Here is a 15,089-nt window from a genome sequence, read left to right on the forward strand (position 1 = left end):
GTCCAACTATGTACAAGGCTGACGGGTCCATGATCCCAAAATCCAAATATACATCCTAAAAAACCTATTCACAAGATGTGGAGCAAAGTCCATGTACTTAACTATTTACAAAGGCAGCAGGCTAGTCCTACGTCTCACCATTTCCCCCAAGAGTTCCGGTCAGGGCATCATCAAACTCTGCGTCTATTTCCCAGAGGCGGGCCTGTGCTCTACCCTCGAGGGCCCGCAGGGACTCCTCTGTGCTCCGCTCAAACTCCCTGCGAGTCTCCTCGAGGAACTCCGCCCGCCTCTCTGCCCGACGCAGGGTGTTCTCTGACCTGGCCATCGTGAGTTGTGCCCGCTGCCGCTCTGCTCCGATTTGCTGGCCAATTCGCTCGAACATGGAAGACATCATTGTTCCAAGGTCCACGTTTCCCACCTGCCCGATGGCTGATACCTGCCCCTGTGATGTTGAGGGCCCCAAGTCCTGTCCCCTCCTACATCGAGCCTGCTGCCGCTGATAAGCCCTGTGCCTGCGCCTCCGGGACTGCATCCGGAATGATGACAACCTCTGGGGCAGTCGTGCACGTGCCCTGCTGCAAGGTGCCTGCACTACCTCCATTGCCACTGTTCCTGTTGCTGGGGTGACCACCTCTGCTGATCCTCCGACTCCCGACTGAGGTAGGGATGTGGTCTCCACCAGACTGGCCGCCGTGGTTGGGACAGGTCCACAGGGGGCCCTGGTGTCATCTGGGCCGGAAGACTGCAGGGAGGACGACTGGCGCACAGTGGAGGAAGATGAGGAGGGGGTCGCATGAGTGGCCAGCACACAGAGTAAACTCACGACAATGAGCCGAGCTAACCAGTTCTTGAGGCAACAGACCTCTTTCTGATGACGTGCAAGCCCCCAATTGGAAGCCTGCACGTCAACCCGAATGGCGCCTGTCCGCCTCGCGATCCCGGGTAGTGGAAGATCAGTTGACGTGGATACATCCGCTACCTGAGGACGGGTCTGGCCTGAGGCATGCCCGCAGGTGCATACTGATGCAGGCACAGTTTCAGGGACAGGATTAGGCACAGGCAACTCCACGGTGACCTGAACTGCCTCCTGTCCCTGTCCCTGACCTTGGACTGCATCAGTTGCACCTACCTCATGACCCCCGCCAGGCCCTATGTTCTGGGCTGATGTGGCCTCCTCCTCCTCATCCACCACCAACCTGGCTGACTCCACACCGTCTTCCGCATCAGATTGCCACTGTGGGGGATCATCTGTCACTCCCTCTGCCAAGGAGCTCATGACCAGCTTCACCTTCTTGGGCCTCCCCTCAGCAGCTGTGGCCGTTGTTGCGGACGCAGCACCAGTCCCCTCGCTCCCAGAAGATGTTGTTACCCTGGAGGATAACTGGGCCTTGCGTCTCCGCCTGGTGGAGGCATCCCTGCCGTGGTGCTCCACAGCGCCTTCTCCACCCTCTTCCTCCATCGCCGCTGTGGATAGGGAGACATTGAACACAAGCATCAGTGTACCGAACAAATGTCTGCTTGACACAAAGCAAAAGCAAATGAGTCAAACGTCATCACCCTCCACAACACATAGGTCAGTGCAAGCAACACACATGCACAAACATGCATGCCATGTGCAACAAACATTCACATCCATGTACAAGGCACTTCGGGCACATCAGTAGAGGGGGTGCACCCACATGCATCATGGTACATGCACATCACATACACACAAATCACCTGACAGTCATGCATCAGGCCATGTAGATCTCCCGTCACAGTGCACTTGTGGCCAACTGGGCGGCATGAGTCAATCACGCATTGAGATGCTCATGTGTCATGCATCCATGGGGTTTGCCAGTCACACACTCACTACTCAGACACATGCACATGTACACCATGCATGTCCATGATGGTGACATGAGCATCCATGTCTCACACCTCTCGCACGGCCAAGTCCAGACACAGTTATGCCCACATGTGTGCGTTGTCACATGCTGGTGCACATCACGCATTGCAACACAGACACCATTGATGTGGAACACGGTTAATTGGACTCACATGCAGCACTGTCATGGACATGCACACAGACATCTGTACATGAGGCAAGCCAGACATGAGGCCAAGGTGCACACTCCAGCCACACCTCAACATGCACTGCACTGGACAAGAACAGATGGACACTTACCAGTCGACTTCAGTGCACTCCAGGACCCTCATCTCATCTGTGGTCAACCGGCCCTGGGGCCCCATTCCACCATCACCAGACTTGACGAGGCACCGGGCCTGAAGTCTTCCCAGCGCTTCCGGAGATGTCGGTAGTCGCGGGGTGCCACCCCCTCCGCATTGATGGCACCCACGATGTCCTCCCAGTACTTACTCCGTCCTTCCTTGTTGAGTCGCGATGATCCAGGGAAGAGGGCATCATAATACCCCAGGACTTGCTCCACCAGGATGCCAACTTCTGTGGAAGAGAAGCTGACAGCCCTCTGCCTCTCTGCCGGGGGGTTGCCACTTGCCTCAGATGGTGCTTGGCCCGACATGGCAACCCCTGAGGCAGGTGTGGGTGGGCAACTTGGTCCTGGGGCTGGGCTGTGAAGCGATGGAATGGCAGTCGGGAGTCTTCTGGGTCAGCAGAGGTGGTCTCAGCAACATGATCACTGGCAGTGGATGATGAGCAGGCACCAAATTGCAGGGCACATAGGTAGCAGGCACACAGCAGCAGCAGATGACTCGTAGGAGGCAGCTCGGGGCATTTGAGGCAGGTAAATGGCCTTGTGGGCAGGAGCATGGGTCTTCCGTGTGTTTTCGCATGGCCAGCCGGACACAGAGTGACTCTGCACTTGTGGAAACAGCGCGTTAGCGTGTAATCAGAGGAAAGGCCCTAAGCGTGTAAGTTACGGGAGGTTGGGCGTTGCTGTTCAGTACGGGTTAAAGGTCACTGTAGGACGCCAGTGCACTGTACATGCTTTTCGTGGAGACAGACGCGCGAGATTCTCTTTTTGTGGGTTCACACGTGAATTGATCACTACTGTGGCAGTCCGTACTTCTTGTTTTGGCAGGAAAGTTGTCTACGCACAGACGCGTGTGTGTGTTGCTTCATTTTTCCAGGCAGACGGTGAGTCGGGCACACATTTTTCCACTGTGGTTGCCCCTGTGTGTCACGTACCCCATTTTCGAGGCCATAGTAGTCTACGTGTTCTGTGCGTATGCATTTTTTGTGTCCCTGGGTGCCACAGCGTACTGCCGGACATTTTTTCATCCCACATGGGCTACCGAGGGGTCACGCGCACGTTTGTTTTTGGGGTGCCTGTGCGTTGCGTAACATGTTATTTTTCCCTATGGGTCACATACAGCATTGCAGGAGCACAGGGGTACGTTTTCCATCACGTACCCTGCCCCCTTCACCCCAATTGCCCAGGACAATTGTTGTCTCACCTCCCATTGCGCTATTATGATATGGTATGCTATGATATGATATTTTATTTGTATCATGCTCGTACACAAGTGTTTCAGAGCGCGACAAGGAAAGGGAGGGGAACAGGGGAGTACAAACAACGATCTTACTGGGCCCATTGACATTGAGAACATGCAAGTGCATGGGAAAGAGAAAGGGGAAAAGTGCATGGGGGGTGGAAAGTGCGGATTAAATATAAATACTGATAGATAAGAGGCAATAAAATCAAATACGTGCCGAAAAGGAAGGAAATGGGGGGGACTGGGGGACTGTATGGGTACAGATACCGTCCCTAGTGCAAGGGATGACCAGGAGGCAATTCAGGAGGGTGGCAGGGTGAGCAGGTACCTGGGCCCAGGGGGCAGAGGATGGCCAGGTGCACAGTGCCAAGAGAGAGCAGATCAGCTGGAGAGAGGGGGAGCGAAGGCAGAAGCAAAGAGGAAGGTCTTGAGGTGCTTCAGAAACTGGAGATGGTTCTCCTCTAGTACATCAGTGCCATGACTGGGAGCGCACCAAGTGGTAAGGGAGGCAAAGCTGGGCGACCTCCCAGAGGTGGCCGCGGTGGGGGACGTGGCCAGGGTGGCCAAGGTAGCCACGGTGGGGGACGTGGCCAGGGTGGTGCACAAGGGCAGGGTGTCCAGGCACATGCAGGGACAGCTATGCCCCCCCCAAGCGGGTCAGGGTGATGCAGCTGCTGTTGCCATCCCCAGCACCCGTCAGACCTGACAAGCAGTGCCATCTGCTATCAAGAGCAGGCAGGGTGTGGAAGCTGCAGGCGCAGCTGCAGCTGACAACCCTCCGGCTCAGGGTCAGCCAGCCCTGACTGGATTGGTCCCGAAACAGGCACAGGACGACTCACAGGTCGATTTCCATGTCAGGAAGGCCAAGGCACGTGTGGTGAAGGTTGCTGTCACCAGGTCACGTGGATCTGGGGCAGCAGTGTCATCTGCTGCCCCGAGCAGCCAGGGTGTGGAAGCTGCAGGGGCATCTGCAGCTGACACCACCCCAGCTCTCAGTCACCCAGCCAGGACTGTGTTGGTCCCGGCCCTTGGCACAGATGCAGGTGCGGTGCAGGATCCTGGCAACATCACCCAGCCATCAATAACTGCAGTCCGACCTTCGGTCCTCATGTCATTGCCTGCTTCCATTGGCCAGTCCACCTGCGCTTCATCCCCTACTGACCAGAGTGGCACAAGCCACTCAGGGTCCGCACCACCTCCCAAGAGGAAGAAGCGTTCTCCAGCAGAACAGGGTGGGACACCAGACACGGCTCAGCCCTCAAACACGTCAAGACAGCAGAGTTTCTGTACTGCGGAACTGGACGCGCTTGTGGAGTATGTGTTTGAACACGCCCATGACATGGTGGTGACGGCAGGGAGCAAACATACACCTGCTCAGCGTAGGGCCCACTGGCAGTGCATCGCGGATGATATTAGCACCTTGGGATATGAGAGGCGCACAGCAGATGATGTGATGAAGCATCGGAATGACCTTTGACGCCGAGCAAAATACGAGCTGGCTGCAAAGTTCACCTCTACTCTGGGGACTGGCAGTGGGACACCATCAGAGGACGAAGAACTCACTCCACATGAGGAGATCGCTGGTGATTTCATCGCAGTGGAGCAGGTCCAAGTTTGGGAGGGCTGCCAAATTATGAGACAATGTCCGGTGAGTGGTGATGCGTGTGTGTCCAGGCCATGTGTATGTTGCTTGGGTGATGTGTTATGATGTGTTATGATTGTCAGGCAGTACAGGCTACATTGACATGACTGCCATGTGTGACCCATGTGATGTTGGACTGATACGTGCTTGTTGTCATGCAGACTGCATACAAACCATGTCCTTCACACGGAGGCTATCTTCATCACCACACCTGCTCCCTCCTTCCATCACAATCTCTGTGAAGCCTCTCTTGGCCCTATTCTTGCTCCAACCTATGGTCTCGGATATCCTGTGGTTATCTTCCACTCAACACTCACCTTCTATCGTCACATGACTGACGTCTCTGTGTGGTCACCCTGCGAGCTGTGCCTCCTCAGAGGCATTTATCCTTACTTTTCCATCCCCCAGCAGCTCACTGTCTCTATGGGACTGGTGATTCTGATGCGGACTACTGCAATGGGCAGCACTCGGATTTCTGTGATTATGCACTCTTCCCTCTGCAACTCTGCCAGACCTGGACTGCGTTGAACATCCTTTGGCCTAGGTGCAGGGTATCTCACTCGGACTGTGCGGATGGCACAGACTCACAGTGGCTATGAGTGTTCAAGTCCATATGGGTCCTGGGCAAGCAATTCATTCAACTCCATCTCCAGTATTTGCTTCCTTCTCATGGTATTGGATCATCCCTTTCTTGCTCACTCAGGGTGAGTTGCTCCTCATGGCCATTAGTTTGGGGTTCTCGTCTGTGTCGAGCGTAAGCGCCACCCTCTGTTACAGCCTCCCTGCCTCTATGCAACTGCGGTAGTTGCTTCTCCGGGTCTGGGGGCACTTCTGATGCTTCCTCATGTGTTGTGCTTACTGTCCTCCTCTCCCCTGCTGTAGTCCCAAATGACTGAGAGAATACAATTGACACCTGCCCCCACTGTCTGCTACCACATGGTACTCTGAGCAACCTTTTTTGAGCCATGCACTGCCTCCAAGCCATCCCCCGCCCTTGGGGGTGGGGTTTACTGTATCCCTACAACCCACTACCAACACTTTACACAGAATGACTGCACTTGCCATTACACTGACATCAGTCCATGTCATTCACATTACTGCCTCTGTGTTCTCAATGATATTTGAGGCTGTACACGTGTACTGCACTGCACCCACACACTTCTGAACCCTGTTCTCCCCTTCCACATGCCTATTCACTTGCGTGATGTCAAAGTGACCTGCTATTGATGAATCCATGTTTCTTGCTTCACTGTATTTCAACATCCTAGCGTCGTTGCAGCCTGTGACACGTGTGTTTTATCATAGTGATTTCAATGAAATGTCAAATTACATGCATTGTACATAGCTCATGGACAGTAGTATTGAGCTTCCATCTGGGTCTGGTTGTCAGTTCGGGCATGGCTATGCTACGTGCCATCTGTGTGTTGGCATCTGTCATGTTTGTGGAAGGACTATGCCAGTCACAAGCTTGTGTGTGAGGCAGGTGCTATGCACCATGCAGTACATGTCTTATTTTGCCATTTGACAGGCATCCATGTCTGATTTCAGGGTCCCGTTCCATTACACTGGCACTGCGTGCCTGCCTGAGTTTGTCATGTGTCACATGGCTGCTTCATGTGTTGGCGGTCAACATTGTAATACCTATGTGTGTGGCCTATGCTGTTAACATGTGTGGTCATGTCTTCTTTTGATTTTGTGCAGGTGATGAGGCACTGGAAGCAGTGGAGGAGGAAGAGATGGCGGAGGGGGTGGAGTATTCAGAGCCCCAACCAGGCACCAGTGGAGGCTGTGGGTGGTAGCCCACGAAAATCCATTGGTGCTACAGACCATCCTGGCCAGGGGTGTCTCTGAGTACACCTCTGAGGAACCCTATGCCTCTGGTGCGGAATCGGAAATTGACCCCTCATTGCTGTCGCAGGTGAGTGATTCTGCTGTGGATGCTGTTCTGTCCAACACACCTGCAGTGGAGGTAGACCCCTCAAGGTGCCTGTCCGTGTTGGTATGTCCATCTGTGGTGGTTACGGATGCAGCTTCATGCTCCACACTACTTGCTCCTGTTCCTGTGGCAGCTCAGCAAGGGAGGAATGCAGTCCTGCAGCCACAGGCAGCGCCAGCGCAGCAAGGGCCTGGTATCCTTGTGCCCGACAGGTCTGGTGTCCGGCAAAGCGGTGGCCGTGTGCCACCCGGGAACACTGTGTGGGAGAATTCCATGTATGCCATTGCACAGCAACAGGGGGCATCATGTGAGATGATGGCTCAAGGCGTGGAAAGGGTGACCAATTCCATTCTCCACCCTGAAAGGCAGATGGAGCTCCAGCAGCAGGCAGTGCGGTCCACATGCCGCTCGTACACGCTGGACATGTTGGCCGCCAACAGGGACCAATGGGCTGAACTGGGGGCTCTGCGCACAGCCATGGCTGCAGAGGCCTACAGGGATGCACTGAGGGAAGAGAACCCCTCCCTCAGAACTACTCTGGGTGCACCTGAGAATGCCTGCAGTCGACGGGCGGAACAGCAGATGGAGCAGCTGACACACAACATCTCTGCTGAACTCCATGCAACCCGGGGAGAGATCCATGCGTGACGTGAGGCCTTGCAGGCGGAACTCCATGCAACACGTGAGGTGCTGCATGGGGACCTCCGTACCATAATCACACAGAATCAGACCTTTCAGGCCCGCTCACCTACTCATGTTACACCAGAGGGTGCAGACAGAGGCGAGAGCTCTCCCACTATAGGTTAGCCGTGCAGGTTGAGGTGCACCCTGCACCTCCTCTCTCCTCGGTGGCCAAACACCCCCAAACGGGCCCCCAATCCACCATGGCCTTTTTTTTTTTTTTTTTAATCACCGCAAGTCCTTCAAGGATTGCAACTTTCTTCACATTGCCACTCTTAACTCTCGCTCAGCTGTCAAACACTCCTCTGACATCTGCCGCCTTCTGGAAGAACTTGACCTCGATGTCCTCGGTCTCACAGAGACATGGTTCACGGCCAGATCTGTCACAAGCTTTGACACGCTCTTCCCTGACGGCTACAAGATCCTCTCCGCGCCCAGGTCCAACTGCTCCGGAGGGGGTGTGGCCCTGATCTTCCCCGAGTGGATTCCTTCCTCTGTCATTCCTACGCAGGCCTACTCCTCTTATGAATGCCTCGTCTGCAGGCTCTCTCTCTCCCCTAGCCATTCCCTTACTGTGGCTGCTATCTATCGGCCACCTGGTCAGATTTTCTCCTTCCTCTCTGAGTGGGCGGACCTCCCCTCGTCACTCATGGCCTCGAACACTCAACTCCTCCTTCTTGGAGACTTCAATATCCATCTGGATGCCTCCTGTCCTTCCTCTGGACTATTTTGCGACCTCTGCGACTCTCTCTCACTCACTATTCTCCCCTCTGGCCCGACTCACTCTGCAGGGCACACTCTGGATGTTCTGATCTCCTCAGACCTTCCCCTTTCAGTCCCTCTCACACTCCCCTCTCCTGGAGTGATCATTTTCTCCTTTGCTCCTATCTTACCCTCTCTACCCCACAGGCCAAGCCACTTCCATCGCTGCCACCCACCTTCTCGGTCATCCGACCCATGAAGCGCGTATCAGTTGAGGCTTTTGCCGCCACTTTCTCACCCTCCCCTCCCCCTTTGGCTGACTCTCACCCTGACACAGCCCTCTGCACGCTCCACTCTGCTATATATGATACTCTTGATATCCTTGCCCCTGTCATGAGGATCCGCCTGAAGCCTAAAGCAAAGTGCAACTCCTGGTACGACTCAGACCTCGTCACCCTTAAACGCAAGTGCAGGGTGGCTGAGAGGAAATGGCATGCTCCTTGTACATCCTCTGACAAACTGGCCTGCCGCCTGCTTCAAAGGCAATACCAGCTCTCAGTCCTAACCAAGAAGAGAGCTCATATCCAAGCACGCATCTCTGCGACATCTAACAACTCGGCTGAACTCTTTAAAATCTGCTAGGCACTGGCCAATCCTGCTGCAGTCTCTACTTCTCCTGTCCCTTCCCAGGCCATCTGCACAGCACTGGCTTCTCACTTCATCTCTAAAACTCAGGACATCCTGTCCTCACTCTCCTCCTCTCCCCTCCCTCCCTATACTCCCTGCTCTTCCTCTGGCCCCTCTGCAGCCACATCTCCTCCCTCCTTCTCTGCCTTTCCCCTGTTCTCTACAGACGAGGTTTCTAGACAAGTCCGATCTATGAAAGTCTTGTCAAAACAAGTTCACCCGTGTTCCTCCAAAACCATCAAGGACCACATTGACACCCTTGCTCCTGTCCTGGCTGACTTTTGCAACCACTCCTTCACCACTGGGGTCTTCCCATCCCCCCAAAGCACTCCCTTGTGCACCCTCTTCTTAAGAAACCCTCTGCCGATCCCTCCTGCCCGGCTACCTATCGCCCAATCTCCATCACGCCCTTCCTGGGCAAGATCCTGGAGAAACTGGCCATCTCCCAGCTTAATCTCCACACTGAATCTGTTGGTTGTCTTCATGACCATCAGTCTGGCTTCAGAGCTTGCAGAAGCACGGAAACTGCTCTCCTGAACATCCGTGAAGACCTGCTCTCCAACCTTGACTCCACCACCCCCTGTGTCCTCATCTTGCTTGATCTCTCTTCTGCCTTTGACACTGTCAACCATGCCATCCGACTAAATTGTCTCCGTGATAACCTAGGTATCACCGGTCAGTCCCTGGCGTGGCTGACTTCCTTCCTCTCTGACCGACCCTCCCAGGTCCAACTTGGATCCTTTGTCTCTGTTATCTTCTTCTCTAACTGTGGTGTCCCCAGGGGTCTAACCTCTCTCCCTGGCTGTTCAACCAATACCTGGCACTCCGTGCCCACTGCATTGCTGCTCTCTGCCCCAACTTTCAGTGGTCTGCGGATGACACTCAGCTCATTTTCATGCTACCTTCGGCCACCACTTCTCCGTCCCTCATCTCTGACTGTCTGTCTGCTTTCCAGGAGTGGTGTGCCGCCAATGACCCTCTGCCTTAATGCCAGTAAGACTGAGATTCTCCTCATCGGCACACCCACTCCCTCCTTTCTTGTAGCTCTCTGGCCGGCCTCTCTTGTTCCTCTTCCTGCTCCCACCTGCAAGGCTAAAAACCTCGGGGTCATCTTCCACTCCACACTCTTTCTTGCCTCACATCTCTGACGTCTCTAAGAAGACACACTACCAGCTGCACCTCCTCAGAGGTATTCTTCCTTTCCTCTCCTTCCCTCAGAAGCTCACTGTCTCCAGAGCTCTGGTTCTCTTTAGGCTGGACTATTGCAATAGCCTCTTTCTAAATCTGTCTGCTTCTACTTTATGCCCTCTTCAACTCATCCAGAACAGGACTGCGAGACTTGTCCTTGGCCTCATGCCCAGGGATGGTATTTCTCCAGGACTGAAATCTCTGCACTGGCTCCCGCTCCCAGTGGCTGTGAGGATTAAGTTAAAAAACCTCTGCATCGTCCACAAGGCCTTCTGGGGCCTGGGGCCTCAATACCTTCAACTCTTTCTTCCTAAATATCTTCACTCTCGAGCTCTTTGCTCATCCGCCTCCAACTCCCTCAGGGTCAGTCGCTTCTCCAAGCGAGTTGGTGGTAGATCTCTCTCTTTGACTGGGGCCTCCCTCTGGAACAGCCTGCCTGAAACTTGAGGAGAACCATCTTTGTTTCCGGAAGCGCCTTGAAACACTTGTGTATAGGCACGGTATAAATGCCATATCATATCATATATATTATTTTTTTGTCTATTGTGCATTCATGTAACAGTGTGTTGCTTTGTGTGGCACTCGTAGGCAATCCACTGTGTGCTCCGGCTGGGCCCATACAGGCTTGTCTCGTGTTTGTGTTTGTGGCTTGGGGTCCAGACACATATGCCACTCCTGCTTCCCCTTTCCATGGGCTTGCAAGGAGGGCAGCATGTGACAGTCATTTACACAGAGGCATTGGGCTTCCATCATTTATGTGGCCAGTCTGAAGTCCAACCTGTGTATACACCCCTTGTGGGGATTCATGATTGTTTGACTAGTGCATGGTTAGCATGCATTTTGCTTTGGATATTGGTAAATGTGTATTTTCTAATGCTGCATCTTCATGTATTACCTTGCCTGTCTCCATCATTGATACCCTTAATGCTGCTGGGGTTACCCTGCCCCCATTAGCTAGCAGAGACCCACTCAAGATGGAAGGGGTCCATGTGGTGGCTTTGTCACATTGAGGCACTTGTGCTATTGTGATTGGTCACTGTCTGACATTTTCACTGTTGGATCCTGTGTTTAAGGTATCCCTACATATTATCCCCAACAAAAATATCGTCGTACATATGGTTGTTTGTCTTGCCATAGGTGATATTTTTTGGGGGGATAATTTGTGAGTGCGGGGGTGTCCCCCGCACATTTTAAAATAATGCAGGGCTGCGGGGGTGTCCTCTGCAGGGTCCATGGCTCGATATTGCGATATTTTTGTGGAATATTAACACATGGAACCGTGTTTAAGATATGTTATGCTGGTAAATGGATGTTCCTGTGTACGGTTTCATTTTGATGTGTCAGAGGGAATTGTTTTGGACATCTTTCCATTTGTCAAAGTGCACTTTGTGACAGTTGTGTCATGTGATGTGCATTTACTTTGGACTTTATACATTGCATGCTATGGTGTGGTGTGTCGGCCGGGTAACATGGGTTTTGGGAGAGTTTAGGTGAAATAACCAGTATTTGGATATGCTGTTTTGCATGGGGTTAGTGGTACTGCATCTGGAATGTGTCTTTTGGTCACACAGGATTGTGTTGGTTTAAGTAGCTATGGAAGCCCACAATGTATCACTTCCAAGGACACATTCTCAGGGTGGTAAGGTAGTGACAGTTGATTGTCCCTTTGTCATCATCGATTGTCACCTGGAATGTGCCAGGCCTGTGTGCACTCCGCAGGGGTGGGATTTTAGGTGAAACATTGTGCCACAAGCTGGTTATGGGCAGCCTCACCACGTGCCCTTTCCCCTCCTATGCGCAGCGGGCGTGCATGTGGTTGGGGATGTGGGAGCACCACCATGTCCACAGGTACGCCCCGCCGTGTTGCAACATTGTGCAGGACACATGCTGCCACAATGATCCTGCACACTACTGGTAGCGCATATAGTAGCTGTCCACCATATCGGTTAAGGGAGCAGAAGTGTGACTTTAGCACTCAGAATGTGCACTCCACTATGGCCTTGGTTGCAATATGGGCTATGTTGTATCTTACCTGGGGTGATGTGGTGGGGTTCCGTATTGGCGTCATCATGTAGGTGCTCAATGGGTAGGCACTGTCCCCTGGGGAGGTGATAATGGTTGTCATTAGTTGGGTTTGCCTATTTGTCTGTGTGTGACATGCATGCATGTGCACAGGCATTTCTACTCACCAATGAGCCATGTTTTGCCATGCCTCCCAGCTTCCAGGTCCCGGTTTCGGGGTGACATTCTGAATATGAAACTATCATGCGTGGACCCTGGATACTTAGCATAGACAGAGATAATGATCCCCTTGGCATCGCATACAACCTGCACGTTGATGGAAAGCCAGTGCTTGCGATTAGGGCCACATGGGTGCAATCAATGGCACCAAGCACTTTGGGGAAGTGTGCCACCCTGTAAAAGTCCTGGACCACGGCCTGCCTTTCTGCGGGTGTTCTGGGCATGTATATGTGCGTGGGGACTGAGGGGCATGCAGTCATGATTGCCAAGACCTGGTGTAGGCAGCATGACTGCGTGGGCTGTGAGTCGCCCCCAACTATGGAAGTTTTCCGCTGAAATGACCCAGTTGTCAAATAATGCAGTACATTGAGCACCTTTTCCAAGGGACTCAGTGCACAGGTGGGTGATGTGAAGTCATCCTCCCACTCATTGACTAGGTCTAGGATAATATGAGGTGGAAACCTATACCTGCCATAGACCTGGTCATCAGGCATCCCAAAAAGGCTGGTCCTGGGTAAAGAAATGCGGGGCCTAGCTATCCTCCTCCTCCTCCTGCGGTGTCCCACGATCACTGCTGCGAGGAATGGTACATTCATCATAGCTGTATACGCGTGTTTGTTGTTTGCGCTCACTTTTATGTATTGGCTTTGGTGCGCAGGGGTTCTTCCGCCTGCTTTTGCATGGCGTACGTGTTTCCGGGTTTGCACGTCTTTTGCTGCGCACTGGTGAGCCCTGTTCGATTCCATGAATACGTGTTGCTAGTGCGCGCTTGGGCGTTGAGGATTTTACTGCGGTGCTTCCCCCGTAACGCCCACATTTTCGCGTGTTCCCCATTTCACGTGTTCCGCCTCCTTTTTAGGTGTGTGCGCTGGACGGTGTGCGCCTTCGCTGGCCGTATCGCGCAAGCGTTCATGGTGTTGCAGTGACGTGTTGGACCCGCGCGGGTTCAACGCAGGTCTCAGGTAAGCCACACGCAATGTGTTCCATGAATATGTAAACGGGCGCTTGCGGGCAAAAATGCGCGCAAGCGCCCGTTTTCAGCACATATTTATTCCATGAATTACCCTGACAATCTGATCCCTATAGGTGAAATTCAAAATATTTGTTAGAAATATAGTGAAACCCCCTATTTGTGTGCTCTATGTAAGCAAAAAGAAAGTATTTAAACATTAGAACATTTATTGATTCCTTGCCCAACTCTTCAAAATGTAAGACTGTTACTGTTTTACAGATACACAGATAACGAGTTGTGGGTGACAACACTAGAGTTTTGAGGGAGTTTGTTTAGTGGAAATTAGACTTCATTGTCAATAGTGGAATTAAAATGTTTGCATCGTATCAATTTGATTGCTATTCTAGGGTAAAGACTTCTTGGTGATTTTAACATCTAGTTATTTTTTTTCTTTGTAATATAGCACTTAGCACTTTATTAATGCTCATGGGATGGACATGTCTACTTAATGCTCCATAAGTATCCTTTCAAACGAGATTAGATGTTGATTTTTTTAAAATCTTAATTGTTCTAACTATGGATTATTAATGGTTATTTTAACTCTATTTCTATATTTATATATTTGTGATTATGAAATATTTTTATCCTCTCAAATTAAACTTGTAGGGAAAGGAAATGTTGAAATGAGGATTCACTAGGAACTGTTTGGTAACATTATGTTTTACATTGAGCCTCCATGATTTTATGAGATTGATATGGTATGTTTATAATGTGTATGGTTCAAAATGATTAACAAATTCACAATATATACAAACAATATATATGTAGTTATATGTTTATGCATTTTATGTGATATAGTATATTCGAAATAAAATCAAATTGTACTACTACTATTCAAGTGTATGTGTTAATAAACTGCTTGCTTAATTAACTTTTGCATTGTAATTAGAAAAGCAACAACCTGTTTTCTGGGTTTATGGACTCCTCAACCATATTTTATTTCACATATTCATGTTGAGTCACCTTGGATGACCAGTTACAGGTAAAAGTGAAAAGCGCATTCGTGGTGGCCTTGCCAGTGCCCAGTATAGACATACAGATGTCATGATTGCAGGGCTAAACTCAGTCATTAACAGTGGCGGGTCACAGCGGCTAAATGATGGAGAGGGGGCTCTGTAGAGCCAACACGTAAACCATGTCAATACTTTCATTTTTTTATTGGGCTTGAATCTAACTTTCTGATGTGGTATTTTACTCATATCATGTATTACTGCTTTCTAAAGGCTGATTATCAGTTGCACGATGCAGGTCCCTTAGGTAATTTTGGGAATTAAATAAATGAATAGCAGGGCATGCACATCGAAGAAATAACTAACAATCACATCTTGTACACTAGGTGCCAGCCTAACAGTATTTCAATCCTATCCTTTGTTATCCAACAACATCCATCTTTTCTGCATAGTCCACTCTTGAATACGCCACTCTTAGCCCTCAGGGTGGGCAGTTATAAAATGAACATTCTGAAGCTTGACTGCAGCACAATTTGTATGCCACCAAACTACCACAATTGTCCTTTATTCAAATTACCCACACTCGATCAAATG

At 51.4% G+C, this 15,089-nt stretch overlaps 1 protein-coding gene across 5 annotated transcripts in view; it reads left to right on the forward strand.

Moving 5' to 3' along the window:
• Positions 1-15,089, forward strand: part of ARL6 (ARF like GTPase 6) — a 2,156,307-nt gene that overhangs the window by 1,900,344 nt on the left and 240,874 nt on the right. The window lies entirely within an intron of this gene.

This window comes from Ambystoma mexicanum, chromosome 8 (genome assembly GCF_040938575.1).
Source record: "Ambystoma mexicanum isolate Mex_15411 chromosome 8, UKY_AmexF1_1, whole genome shotgun sequence".
Taxonomy (NCBI): domain Eukaryota; kingdom Metazoa; phylum Chordata; class Amphibia; order Caudata; family Ambystomatidae; genus Ambystoma; species Ambystoma mexicanum.